The sequence below is a fragment of the Apodemus sylvaticus genome, chromosome 23, assembly GCF_947179515.1.
Source record: "Apodemus sylvaticus chromosome 23, mApoSyl1.1, whole genome shotgun sequence".
Lineage (NCBI taxonomy): Eukaryota > Metazoa > Chordata > Mammalia > Rodentia > Muridae > Apodemus > Apodemus sylvaticus.
The window spans coordinates 46,661,216-46,673,776 of NC_067494.1; the positions used below are offsets into that span (position 1 = coordinate 46,661,216).

The 12,561-nt window shown below is 48.9% G+C and overlaps 1 non-coding gene across 1 annotated transcript; it reads left to right on the plus strand.

Annotated features, from left to right (window-relative positions):
* The first annotated feature begins 7,534 nt into the window (after nt 1–7,534).
* Nucleotides 7,535–7,641, plus strand: LOC127674288 (U6 spliceosomal RNA). Its single transcript, XR_007975338.1, has one exon. It is a non-coding gene; the product is annotated as a U6 spliceosomal RNA (small nuclear RNA).
* The last annotated feature ends 4,920 nt before the right edge of the window (nt 7,642–12,561 follow it).

Below are 12,561 nucleotides of genomic sequence, written 5' to 3' on the forward strand. Positions count from 1 at the left end.
AGAAAGTCTCTTCATTGCTGGTTTATAAATGAGCTTTTATGACCCAAACTTAAGCCATGGTTTCTACAACCTAGACTAACACCAAGAGTCGCCAAACCTCCCAAATCCTGTTCTCGGAGCCTCTTGGCCAGGAGCTGGCTGGACACGTGGTCAGCCTGCACTTCAGCTAAGAAGAGGCTACATTCCATTTGACTAGGCTTGGCCAGCACCTAAGCAGGGCCAGCCTAGGAGGCTGGCCTGATAAAGCAACATGGCTTCCCGGCTTCCGTAGTTTCAGTAGGGAGAGCCCCTGCGGCCTCTCTTCACCAGAGTCCACAGCGGAATAGCAACCATCACGAAAGGCTAAGCATTTTCACAAAGTGTGAAACAGGTATTTCTTTACAGGACGCGGAGGAAATCTGCAAGGCTCCTGGGACTCTGGGGGTCTGAGATCCTCTCAGATTTAACCTGGTAGCCCTGCGCCCCACCCCCTTGCCCAGTCACAGACCGCCCACACCCCTCCCCCAGTCACTGGCCGACCTCAGACTCTGCGCTGCATTTCCCTGTGGGGCTTATTTTTAAACACTATTCATGGGAGTATCCCACCGTGCACAGTGTGGGCCCGAGGCAGCTGCAAGCTTCCCTCTCGCACCAATTAAAGCCGAATTTGATGCTCCTTAGCATATGAATCAAGGCACCAAGCAGGAAATTTACTGCTTTGAGCCCTTCTCAGCTCCTCTCCGCCAGTCTCCCCTCCGCCCCCAGCCCTGAGCCCTGGGTTGGTCCGTTGCACCTGCAGCTGCCTTGTGCCACGCCCCTCTGTCCAGAATGCCTAGGTCACAGAGATGATATATATATAGCCTTCCGTGGGCCAAATCAGGTTTTATGAATGCTCCAGGACACCGGGAATCTAGACCAGTTGTAAGAAAGATATTTTTGATGAAATATCCAGATGAATGGGAAATACGGGGATTCAGCTGACTGGCTGGCAGGCAGCCTCGAATTCGAATTCTAAACTAAGAAACTATTGAAGGGATTTTGAGATTTATTCGGGTCAGGAGACATGAGGAATTCTCCTAATGAATGCACTGCTCCTGTGTTTCCCATTTCCTGATTCAAAACAAAACAAAACAAAATCTCGAGGCTGACACTGCCTATCATGATTTTAGGAGATTAAGGAAGATCATTTGTCTGTGAATATGGATGCTGAGGGCAACTGGGAAGAAGTGGCTGGGTATGCTCTAAAATGCAGTGACAGTATTCTCAGAGCACTCGTGGTATCGCAGGCTGGCAGCAAGCCCAGGCCTTTGATACTGATCAATCCACAGGAATTAGTCAGTGGAGACAGGGGATGCTACATGATAATTCTGAGATCCACAATGCCCCTGGCACAGGCTTTGCCTTTCTGTAAGGGGCTCAGAAACTGGAGGAGGCTGGAGGCTGTGTTGTCTGGAGTCTGCAGGGCTTTTGGACATTCCTCGTGTGTTTGCATGGTATGCGTGCGAGAGTGTGTGTGTGTGTGTGTGTATGCGAGAGTGTGTGTGTGTTGTGTGCATGTGTGCTCCTGTGCTGTGGGTCATACACATGAATGTGTAGTTGCAAGCTCCCACAGAGGACAGAGAAAGACATAGGGTCTCTCTCCCTGTCATCATCTGCTTTATTCCCTTGGAACTGAATTGGAAGCTCACCACTTCCGAGAGGTGGACTGTGTTTGCCTTCTGTCTAGGCGCCAGCCAACCCAGTTATCAGAGCCGGGGTTACAGGCACAGCTAGCCTGGGTCTTCTTTCCATGTGGGTGTCACACAGCAAGCATTCTTCCCTCTGGAGCCATCTCCCTAGGTTTGTCTGACATTCTTGTACTTTTCCGAGACCCTGAACAGAATCTAAACTGAGTCCTTGGTTTGTCCGTGGGCTTTGATTTTTTTTTTTTTTTTTTTCTGCTCATGGCGTATCTGGCATCTCACCCAGCTCTGAGCCTATTGTTCCCAGAATCTCTAGAGGTACTCAGAGTTACTGAGTAAACAATACAGGACCCTAACGGCACTAAACACCTTTCCTGTGTTAGGAGTCGGAAAGGATGCCTTATGAACCTCCAGCCCTCCAGGTAAAATGGGCAGATAAAGCAGGGGACCCTCTCTGTTCGCTTGGCGAGAAGACCGGGACAGGACGGAGCAGCCGGCCACCCCTCCCCCACACCGCTCTGATTGACGCACGGCCTGATGTGCTTGAAGAGCAGAGCCAGCACTAATGAATGTCCACCAAGCTCCAGCCAATGAGTGTGTGTGTGTGTGTGTGTGTGTGTGTGTGCATGAACTATTCTGCTCTGTGGAGGCTTAGAGAGAAATGCAATAAGTCCAACTGTCACCCATTCTGGGGATAGGTTGTCCCCAGCCAGAATCAGGAGTCAGATCCATGGATGGGGACCCAAAATGAATGTTTTAGACAAAACCAATGAAGACATGGGCACAGCATTGTCCAATGACAGCTAGGCCTGTTCTAAGACTTCCATACCGGGAGAGCAGTGGATCAGCGTTCTAATGCAGGAGGAGGCGGGGCTATCGTTCTTCCAGTCTTGTTCCTGGTCCATCAGCACTAATGAATACCTGTGTGATGGATGGATGGATGGATGGATGGTATTTAGTCCGCAGGGAGCAAAACCCCCACAGGGACTACTCAGGTGGAAGAACAGAGAATTAAGGGCAGGGTGTAAGCCCCCAAGTTAGAAACATTGGGAGGTACAAACATCGCCTGGGGCTGGAAGGAGATCCACTAACCCTAAAACCTGCTTAGTCATTAGATATAACAACATGAGCTTGTGCTGTGGCTTTGTCTTTGCATCACACACACACACACACACACACACTCACAGGCTTGTTCTTCAAGCTGGTGATACAAGAGAGTTCGTGTGGTCAGATCAAGATCACCACAGAGCCCTTCGGACCAGACTGGCCCAGATGATAGGGAGTGCTTGACCAAAGGACACAGGGAGGAAGCGTGCTCTCACCCTCTGCATACCAGCAGAGCCTCCCCAGACATCAGCCCCCGCCAAGGCCGTGACCTTAACCTTCCAGCTTCTGGTCCTGAAACAAACAAATCCATAAACTGCCCAGCCTGGGGCTTTTGTTGCCTCAGCCTCAGTGAGCTGAACCCATTGGAAGGCTTTCTGTTCTGTGAGAGTGATAGAGGATCTGGTTTTGAATCCCTAGCACCCACTGAAAGACCTGAGTGGCCTAGAACAGCCTATGCAGAGAGTCGGGAGTCAGAGAAGGGAGGAGCCTGAGGCTCGCTGACAACCAGCCTAATTCCAGGTTTAGTGAGAGACCCTGTCTGAAGGAGTTGAGCAGCCTTCCTCTTATGACTTCCACAGGTACATGAGTGCACATGCTACATGCATTCACAGACACAGGGAAGCATAGACACACGCAATGAATAAATTGCATTTTTAAAACAAAGAAAGAACTTAATAACTTTGTTATATTAAATTTAACTTTAAAAGCACATTTGTAGCAAACAAACAGCTTTAGGGCCCACAGAAAGGAATTTGTGGCCAGGAAGGGTTTAATACTCTGGGGAGTTTTGCCTGGGTATGGACCTGGGTCAGCATAGCCCCAGAAGAAGGTCATGAGCCTTCAAGACAGCTTGCCCCACTCCAAGGGCCACAACTGGAAAGCACCCTGCTTTCTTTCCCTGGAATCCAGGACTGGAGGCGGCTTCACCCACACTCCCTCCCTCCGGCTGTGTTTGCACAGTCGCTGCCTACTGGAGGACAAGGGAGCTTTGTTTCCTGTTCTCTTGAGAGGTCAAGGTCCAGTGTGGCTTCTCGATGTGGAACAACTTTGCTGTGAGCATTTTCCCTCTGGGCAGATGCCAATCACCCATCACCATTTTGTGTGGGTGATGCCTGTGCCACGTTATAGGAGCCAAGTGAGGTCCAGTGGCTCCCATGAGCCACATAGACACCAGTGACAGTCAGCTGACCCACAGCAAAAGACTCCAGGCCCTTGGGGACAGGTCTCTGCAGCAGAGCCTTCTGCAGCTCTGACTCAGACATTGATGAGGGAGCCCAGGGCCAGCGCCTGTTCAGGCCTCAGAATATGGGGGAAAATCTAAATGGCATTTGTTACAGACTGTGTGTACAGTGTTCTCCACAGGTTTACATGTCTGCATGTTTAGTCCCCAGGTGGTGGCACTTTTTTGATAGAATGTGAGGCTTGGCTGACCAAGCTGGGTCCTGGGGGATAAGTCTTTGAGAATGTTACCTCATCCCCACTTCAGATCTGTGAGGAACTATATCAGTAGGCAGGAAGAAGTGGAGTAGGTCACTGTTTCGCGGAATATTAAAAAGTACGGTGAGTTCCTGCAATACACTGGGCACCAGCAGGCCACATGGGATGTTCTCATCTCTGCAGATTCCCTGGCCCAGAGCTTTTGAGTTCCTTTGGTGGGTTACTGTCATGCCAGCCCCATGCAAAGACCGCCCACCTTGCAGTTAGCTGTTACAATTCCTAGTAACTCAGTAAAGTCAAAACTCTAGAAGCTTATAATCAATCAGTTGGATTTCTATGTCAATAAACTCTCAATACACAAGATACCCGCACAATAAAATCAGGGCCAATTGATAATGGTACAAGCTGCCCACCTAGACACGTTTCTCTAATTATTCTATCCCTGTGTGATATTATATCTACCCGTGGCTATTTAAAACCATGCGGAATCTGAATTATCCTGTTCGCCCTCCTCCTGCTTCCTTCGTCTGTTGCTCCCTGTCTCCGTCTCTGCAACTCTTCGCTCTCCCTCCCTTTTCCCTGTCCAATCGCAGGCTTCTTGTTGTATTAATGCCTAAAGTGATCGGGCAGGGAAAATCCTGCTACAGGTCATCACGCAAGAAAGCAGGTGTTGGGGTCCCCATCTAGGATAGAATGCTCTCTCAAGTTAAACTAATCAAAATCCTCCCAAGCCAGGCGGTGGTGGTGCACGCCTGTAATCCCAGCACTCTGGGAGGCAGAGGCAGGCAGATTTCTGAGTTCGAGGCCAGCCTGGTCTACAGAGTGAGTTCCAGGGCAGCCAGGGCTATACAGAGAAACCCTGCCTGGAAAAAAAAAAAAAACAAATCCAAAAAACCAAAACAAAACAAAACAAAACAAAAAACCTTCACAAGACTGGTGGAGATATTTCAGCAGGTAAAGGTGCTTGCTGTGCAGGCGTGTTGACCTGAGTGTGATACACAGAGTACAGGAAGAGAGCTCATGCCCTAAAGTTGCCATCTGACCACCACATGGGTAGTAGGGCACACATACTGGCCTCACATACACCATGTGTAAGTTAAAGTGTGTGTATGTGTGTGTGTATGTGTGTATATGTGTGTGTGCATGTGTGTATGTGTGTGTGCGTGCATGTGTGTATGTGTGTGTATGTGTATGTGCATGCATGTGTGTATGTGTGTGTATGTGCGTGTATGTGTGTATGCGTGTGCACGCACGCATGTGTGCATGTATGCGTGTGAGAGACAGAGGGGCAGTGGGGGAGGGAGAAATAGAGAACTGCATGCATGTGCATGTGTTTATATTCAAATAGTTCAGGCGGCAGGGAGTGTGGATGAGCAGTTTAAGCATGTAGAGTACATATGTGTGTGCATGTGAACATATGTCAGTATCCCCAGGGGAGTTAGGGGAATAGCCATCTTGCCCTTCTGCCCACAGTGCTGGTGGAGAATGGCCAATGTTGTCTTTTCTAGCTCTTCTATTTGACACCAAACTAAGAGAAACCAGACTCCATACCTGTCCTCCTCCTTCAGCATGCTGCTGATGTCAGTGTATGGAGTGTGGATTTCACGACTAGGTGAGAAGCAGATCTCTCTCCTAGGAAGTGAGAGAAATGCCAACAAGCTGCAGAATTAAGTTGGAAAGCCATTGTGGGGCGGGGGTCACGCGGCTCCCAGGAGGGCAGGAGCAGGAGGCAGGAGAGCTGTGATTGATGTCTTGGGATCCCATGTGGTAGGATTCACCCCGACCCTTCGTGAAGTGGGTCCCATGCTCCCATGAGGGCAGCAGTGTGAGGTGAAGAGAGACTTGGGAGAGAGCAACAGACGGCACATGAGGTCATCACTGTTCATTGCTAGAAGAATCTGGAAGGTTTCAGAAAGCAGGGTCAGCAATATGAAAACATGATTTTAATAAAAACAGTTATCACGTGGAACAAAAGTCCCCAGGGTGGCCCTCTCCTAAATCCCTGCATTTGGCATTTAAAAACATGTGTGTGTCTTTGTATGTATGCATGTTTGTGTGTATATATGTGTGTTTGTGTATGTATATATGTGTATGTGTGTGTGAGCATGTGTATGTGCATTATGAGTTTGTGTGTGTATTATGTGCATACATGTGTTTGTGTGTGTATATATATATGTGTGTGTGTGTGCACCTGTGTGTCTCTGTGCATGTGTGTGTTTGTATGTGTATGTGTGTATGTGTATATGTGTATGTAAGTGTGCGTATGGTATGTGCATGTGTTTGTGTGTGTGTGTGTGTGTGTGTGTGTATGTCAAGTGCAGGAGATGGTCAACCTCAGCTGTACATCTGTGAGTTCTGTCTACCTTGTTTTTTGAGACAAGGTTTCTCGCTGATCTGAAGTAAACAGAGTTAAGTCTTGGACTGGCCAGCAATAAGTCCAGAGACCCTCCTGTCCCTTGCTGAGATTAGATGTGAACACCCCTAAGCCAGGGGCATGTGATTTCAGGGGCCATGGCAGGAGTAGGTTTGAACTCAGTTTCCCATGATTGCTTGGTGAGCGCTTTACTATTCAACCTTTGTCTTAGTTAGTGTTTTACTGCTGTGAACAGACACCATGACCAAGGCAACTCTTATAAGGACAACATTTTATTGGGGCTGGCTTACAGGTTCAGAGGTTCAGTCTATTATCATCAAGGTTGGAGCATGGTAGCATCCAGGCAGGCATGGTACAGGAGGAGCTGAGAGTTCTACATCATCATCTGAAGGCTGCTAGGAGAAGACTTGCTTCCAGGAAGCTAGGATGAGGGTCTTATAGCCCACACCCACAGCAACCCACCTACTCCAACTAGGCCACGCCTACAAATAGCACCAGTCCCTGGGCCAAGCATATTCAAACCACCACAGACAGCCCTTCAGCTATCCATTCAGCCCACACTTGGCTTTTTTTTTTTAATTGATTTATTTATTATCTGTAAGTACACTGTAGCTGTCTTCAGACACACCAGAAGAGGGTGAGGTTGTGGAACCCCTTGGAAGTGGAGCCTCGCTGGAGAAAGCAGGTCACCCAGCACAGGCCTTGAAGTTTAACAGTCCAGCCCAGACTCCTGTTCACTCTTTGCTGCCAAACTACAGCAAAGAGTGACCAGTTTCCGCGGCCTCACTTCTCCACCGTCTTCGTTTGTGTCTCCCCTAATGGTGAGCCTGAGGTAAACCTTTCTTTCCTAAGTTGTTTTGACTGGGTGTTTTCTCACATCAAAAAGAAAGGACACTAATACATTACACTTCCTCCCCCTCCATCCAGGCTCTGATCCCGAGGCCAGAATCCAAGGGTGCTCACTTTGGGAGAACTGGTACTAAAATTGGGACAGTGCCGAGAAGATTAGCATGCGCCCTGTACAAGGAAGACTTGCAAATTCCTGAAGTGTTCAATAAAAACAAACAAACATACGGACAACCAGAATCCAGAGTTAGAAACCCAATCCAGAGAGAGAATCACCCAGATCTTTGCTCGCGCCCCATGGACACCTCCTCTCTCTCTCTCTCAAGTCGGCCTCCATCCATGGGAAGCTCCCAAAAGCCTCAGATACAGCAAAAGGGCATTGTCTCAGACGAGGTGATCTTCACTTGGGGGACGGGTCTAGCCTGTGACAGGCATGGCCTCTGTGCAGCCTGAGGTCTCTGCTCCTTCCCCTTCAAATCCCAACCAAGGCTGTGCTCAACCCAAGTCCACAGGGTTGCCGCACACTTGGAGGTCAAGATACAAAGGTCCCATGTCACAGGCCAGTTCTCCAGGGAGCAACAAGCTGTCGCTCGCTAGACACCAAAGTATAATGTGACCACAAACAGGGGCTGAAGGCAGGGCAGCCTTATGTGGCTCAGGGCTCTGTGCCCAGAAATGATCTTCTGGCCATAGTCCCAGCACCCCCAACAAACCCACAGTCCCCCGGGGTTTGCTGTCTTCACTTAAGCCTTCCCCTGTGGGTCTGCCAATGCTTCAGTCTCCAGCAAGACAGTCTTTCCATGGTCTGTAGATGTAAGCTACTTATTGTATGGGTGTGGCCACCAGCTGCTGCTGTCAGGACCAGGGGAAACTTTTTCAAACTTCTCTCCTGGTTCACTTACTGCTCACCAGCTTTCTGGGTCAGTTGTGAACAAGCCACTTTAAATAGGAAACAGCTTCCTGTGTTTTTTGGAGGAAAAGTATCGTCCCCGGTTTAAATGAACTGTTTTGAACATCTTACCCGGCAGAGAACAGAACTGTGGGGTGCACTGGGGCTCACGGTCTCCCACCCTTCCCCACCCTTCCCCACCTGTGCGTTTAGGTGCTGATGATTTGTCTGCGTTTCTTCCACAGCGTGGGTGAGGCCCAGGGAAGGAGTGAAGTATAATCTTGCAGGCTCCCACCTGTAGGGGCCAGGGACCAGATTTAAAGACTCAAAATAGACTGCAGTTTGCAGCATCACAGTGCACTGGCTGAAGCTGCTGGGGCATGTGGTCCAGTTCCAGGTTTAAAGAGATCACCAGATCTGACGGGAGAGTCTTTGATTGAACTTTCTCACCAACACCCACTGACCAAAGCTGAGCCCCAAACAGCACACACCATGCCGATCTGTAATCATCCCGTAGAGTTCGTTCACACACCTTTTATAAGAATACCATTGGGTCATCCGTGTCAGATTCAACACTTAGTTATAAGGAGAGAAGACCCGACCCACCCAAATGTCTTTGTCTCACCTATAGTCTGGTTTTGTTTTCTAAACTTCATTTGATCTTTGAGATGGCCTTCAGTCATCAAATTCTCTACAACTCTATTTCTGTTTCGTTATTTGTGGTGCTAGAGATTGAGCCTGGAACTTTATGTATGCCAAGCATGTGTTCTATACTGAACTACACCCCCCTACACGCCCTTTAACTTTTTATTCTGAGACAGGGTCTCATGAAGGCACCCAAGATGAATGCGAACTTGACCGTTCTCTCGTATCGGCTTCCCAAGTAGCTGGACGACAGAGCCTTTCCAGCAGACGCAGATAAACCCATTTTGAAACACTGAGTATACTGAATCTCAGAGGTTGTGGGAAGAATGAGTCCAGAGTCTATTTGCAGAGACAAGTGTGAAGGGAAAGAAAAAGTGTGATGTTAACACAGTGGAAAAAAAAATCCCTGAATTCGTTACTCAGGTGACCTGGACTCCAGATGAGGAGCATCAGACCCGGAAGCACCTGCTGCTGTCCTGTGACAGAGAATGGGAGGTGCCACCAAAGCCCTCCCCCTCCCCCCTCCCCGGGGAGAAATCCCTAGAGCTGCTATTCCCAGTCTGATGCAGCCTGTCCCAAGAATAACTCCAAACACAGCTTTAGTAATGAACTGAGGCTTCAGACCATGATTTAAAGTGATAGATCCAGAAGAACTGAAGCCATTGTGTTGAAGTTGACAATCATCTTCTTAGCTGAGGTGGGGTGGGACCTGCGGGGTGGAGGGGTGGGGTCAGAAGAGAGTAAGAACACTCAGCAAGAGACAAGAAAAACATGACCTGTTCTTAACAGGGAAGAGAGCCCTGGGTGTGGCTCAGTGGGAAAGTGTATAACTAACTGCGTGAATCCCTGGGTCCAATAGAGAGAGAGAGAGAGAGAGAGAGAGAGAGAGAGAGAGAGAGAGAGAGAGAGAGGAAGAAGAAGGAGAATGAGAAGAGGAGAGGAGAGGGGAAAGGGAGAGAAAAGAGAAACAGAGGAAAAGCTGGAGGAGGGTTGTTGGAAGAGGGAGAGAGGAAAGCAGAGAGGAGAGGACAAAGGGAAGAGGCTAAAGTTGGGAAGGGAAAGGCACAAAGAGGGTGTGAACCACGAGAAACAAAGATCCCCACTTCGCAATAAGAGTCCCGGCAACTGGCCTGTTCTATTTTTCAACCCTGCAAAGAGAGACTTCGGCACAAATGGCTGGCACAACAGTTTGGTACAAAACAGTGTTTCCTGTGTTCCTAACTGTATTCCCCCTGGCCCCTGAGTTCTCCATTGCCTGAGCATTTCAGGGAGGGACTTGATACCAGGTAGACTGCACCTCCTGTAAATACCCAGGTTCAGAATGTGAATGAAGCCTTGTTTGTTGTATATTCAGAGACTGGAGACTCCCTCCCTTTCTGACTCCTGCTAAACTGTACAGCAGATTTGGGGTAACTTTTACAGCCTAGGATGAACTGAGAGCACCAGGACAGACAGGTACCAGCTGCCGGCTGGGGAAGACAGTTGTCTGGTGTCTCCTGCTTATTTGTGATTCTGATAACCGTCAATGTGCCTCATTTTGAGAGTGGACCATAATGATTTTTTTTTAGTATAAACGCAATGCTAACCTAGCAAGCAGGTAGGTCAAGGGACGAAAAGATGCCTTAGGATGATGAAAACACGCAGGCATAGCTAGAAACCCCAAATAAACCAAATACACAAGCTCATTAGCTTTAAAAAAAAATTACCCTTTTTCCCATCTTCAATTGTCTTTAAATAAATAAATGAATCCATTCTCCTTTCTCTCCCTTGAGAAAGTCAAGGAAGGGTGGGAAAGTCAGACGGAGGAGTCAGGGCTTTTCGGAGAAGTCCCCAGCTTAGCAGACGTCAAGAAGAACTGCATTGTGGGAAAGTGTCCACTAGCCACCACAACCTCCTTTGCAGGGGCGCAGAGCCGTGAGTAGAGGGCAGATGCAGACCAGGGCAGAGGCTGCTTTTCCCAAACCTCTGCTGCCAGGAGTGACCACAGACCACCTTCTTGCCATGACATGTGTGAACACTGTGTACGGCCTGTCCTCGTGGGCTAGATGAAGTGCACGTGGTGGAGCGGGGGTGGGGGGGAGAGGCTGGAATGTTCTTCCTTCCCAATCACCGGAACACAGCCCTCCGTGACTCTCAAGGAACAGAAAGCCCCCAAAAGCGCAGAGCTCATCGGGGGGTCCGTCACCGGGGGTGCAGACACTCGGTTTGCAGCTGTTCTCTCAGCCTCCGTAGTGTTGGACCCCGCGGTACACAGCCACAGTCTTTTGCAGCACAGGCAAAGCAAGATCATGTGACTCTCAGAGAGAGGCTACTGGGAGAATGTCCACGGGCGGGAGACAAGCCTACAAAGCTGTCTCTCCACTCTTAGCCTCCTTTCGTTATACCCAGGGTCACATTCATCTCTGAGTTCTGGTCCCAGACCATGTGAAAGATCAGGCGTGGCCACACATGCACCTGTAAAGACAGCTCTGTGGAAGGCAGAGATAGGAGAACCCCTGGGGCTTCCTGGCTTCCCCCTCACATCTGTGTTCAGTGAGAGAATCAGTCAGAAAGTGATAGAGCCAGACACCTGATATCCTCTTGTGGATATGTGTGTGTGTGTGTGTGTGTGTGTGTGTGTGGTGTGTGCAATACACACACCACACATGTACCCATGCATACATGCACCTACCCACATACATACCAAAGGAGATGTCTGAAACAAGGGAAACAAGTATTCTCATTAAGAAAACTTTACCAGAGGCACACGTGGGGTATGATTCACCTCATGCTGCCGTGATCTGTACAGACAGAGGGCCACACACAAATGGCACTCTGCCAGATTGGGGGGTGGGGGGTGTCTCTGGACCAAACACAGACAGGCTTTGGCAATTATGGAAGCTTTTAGTTTTTCTGATTCCCTCCAACTTCCCTATTGTTTGGGGCTTTCGTTTTCATGAGGTTGTATTTACTTCACAGACATGGGGCGAAGCAAGAAAGAGAGTTTTAATGTAAAGTTGACTATAAATGAGTTTTAAAATTGCTATTGTTCCTTGTAATAAGATACCTCTTCAATACTGGCCTGTTTACCTACTCGGTCCCGTCTTCAGAGTTATTACACAATTAATGCAATTCTTCTCTCCCGCGTGTACCAACCCACCCCCAAAAGTATGGATTATGAAAGACACTTTCACAAAGGAGTCCTTTTATTTTGACAGAGAGGTAATGTTTCTGTTCATACAAAAGCATTCTGAAAAATCCAACACAGATTTCTCTCTCCAAGGCACTTGTGTAGGAATCATTTTTTACTATGTTGGGGAAAAGTAATGAAACCATTTAAGTAGGTTCTCTGCTGCCTTTGTGACCCTGTACACCGTGCCCAGGACTTTGAAAGACGTGTGCTTAAGTGAACGACACGAGAGAGCTCACTGGTGAGAGTTCACTGGCGGTCTCAGCTAAGATGGAGGGGCTGGGAACACTGGCAGCTCTTGCCTCAGCAGGCAGTGTTGCTGGCAACTGTCCCCAAATGGCTGGCTCGGTCCCCTCTCCACACATCCATCTGCTTCTCGAGAAGCATCTGCTCCAAGCGGCAGCCCCAAAGCCTCACTAGAGGAGGCTCCATC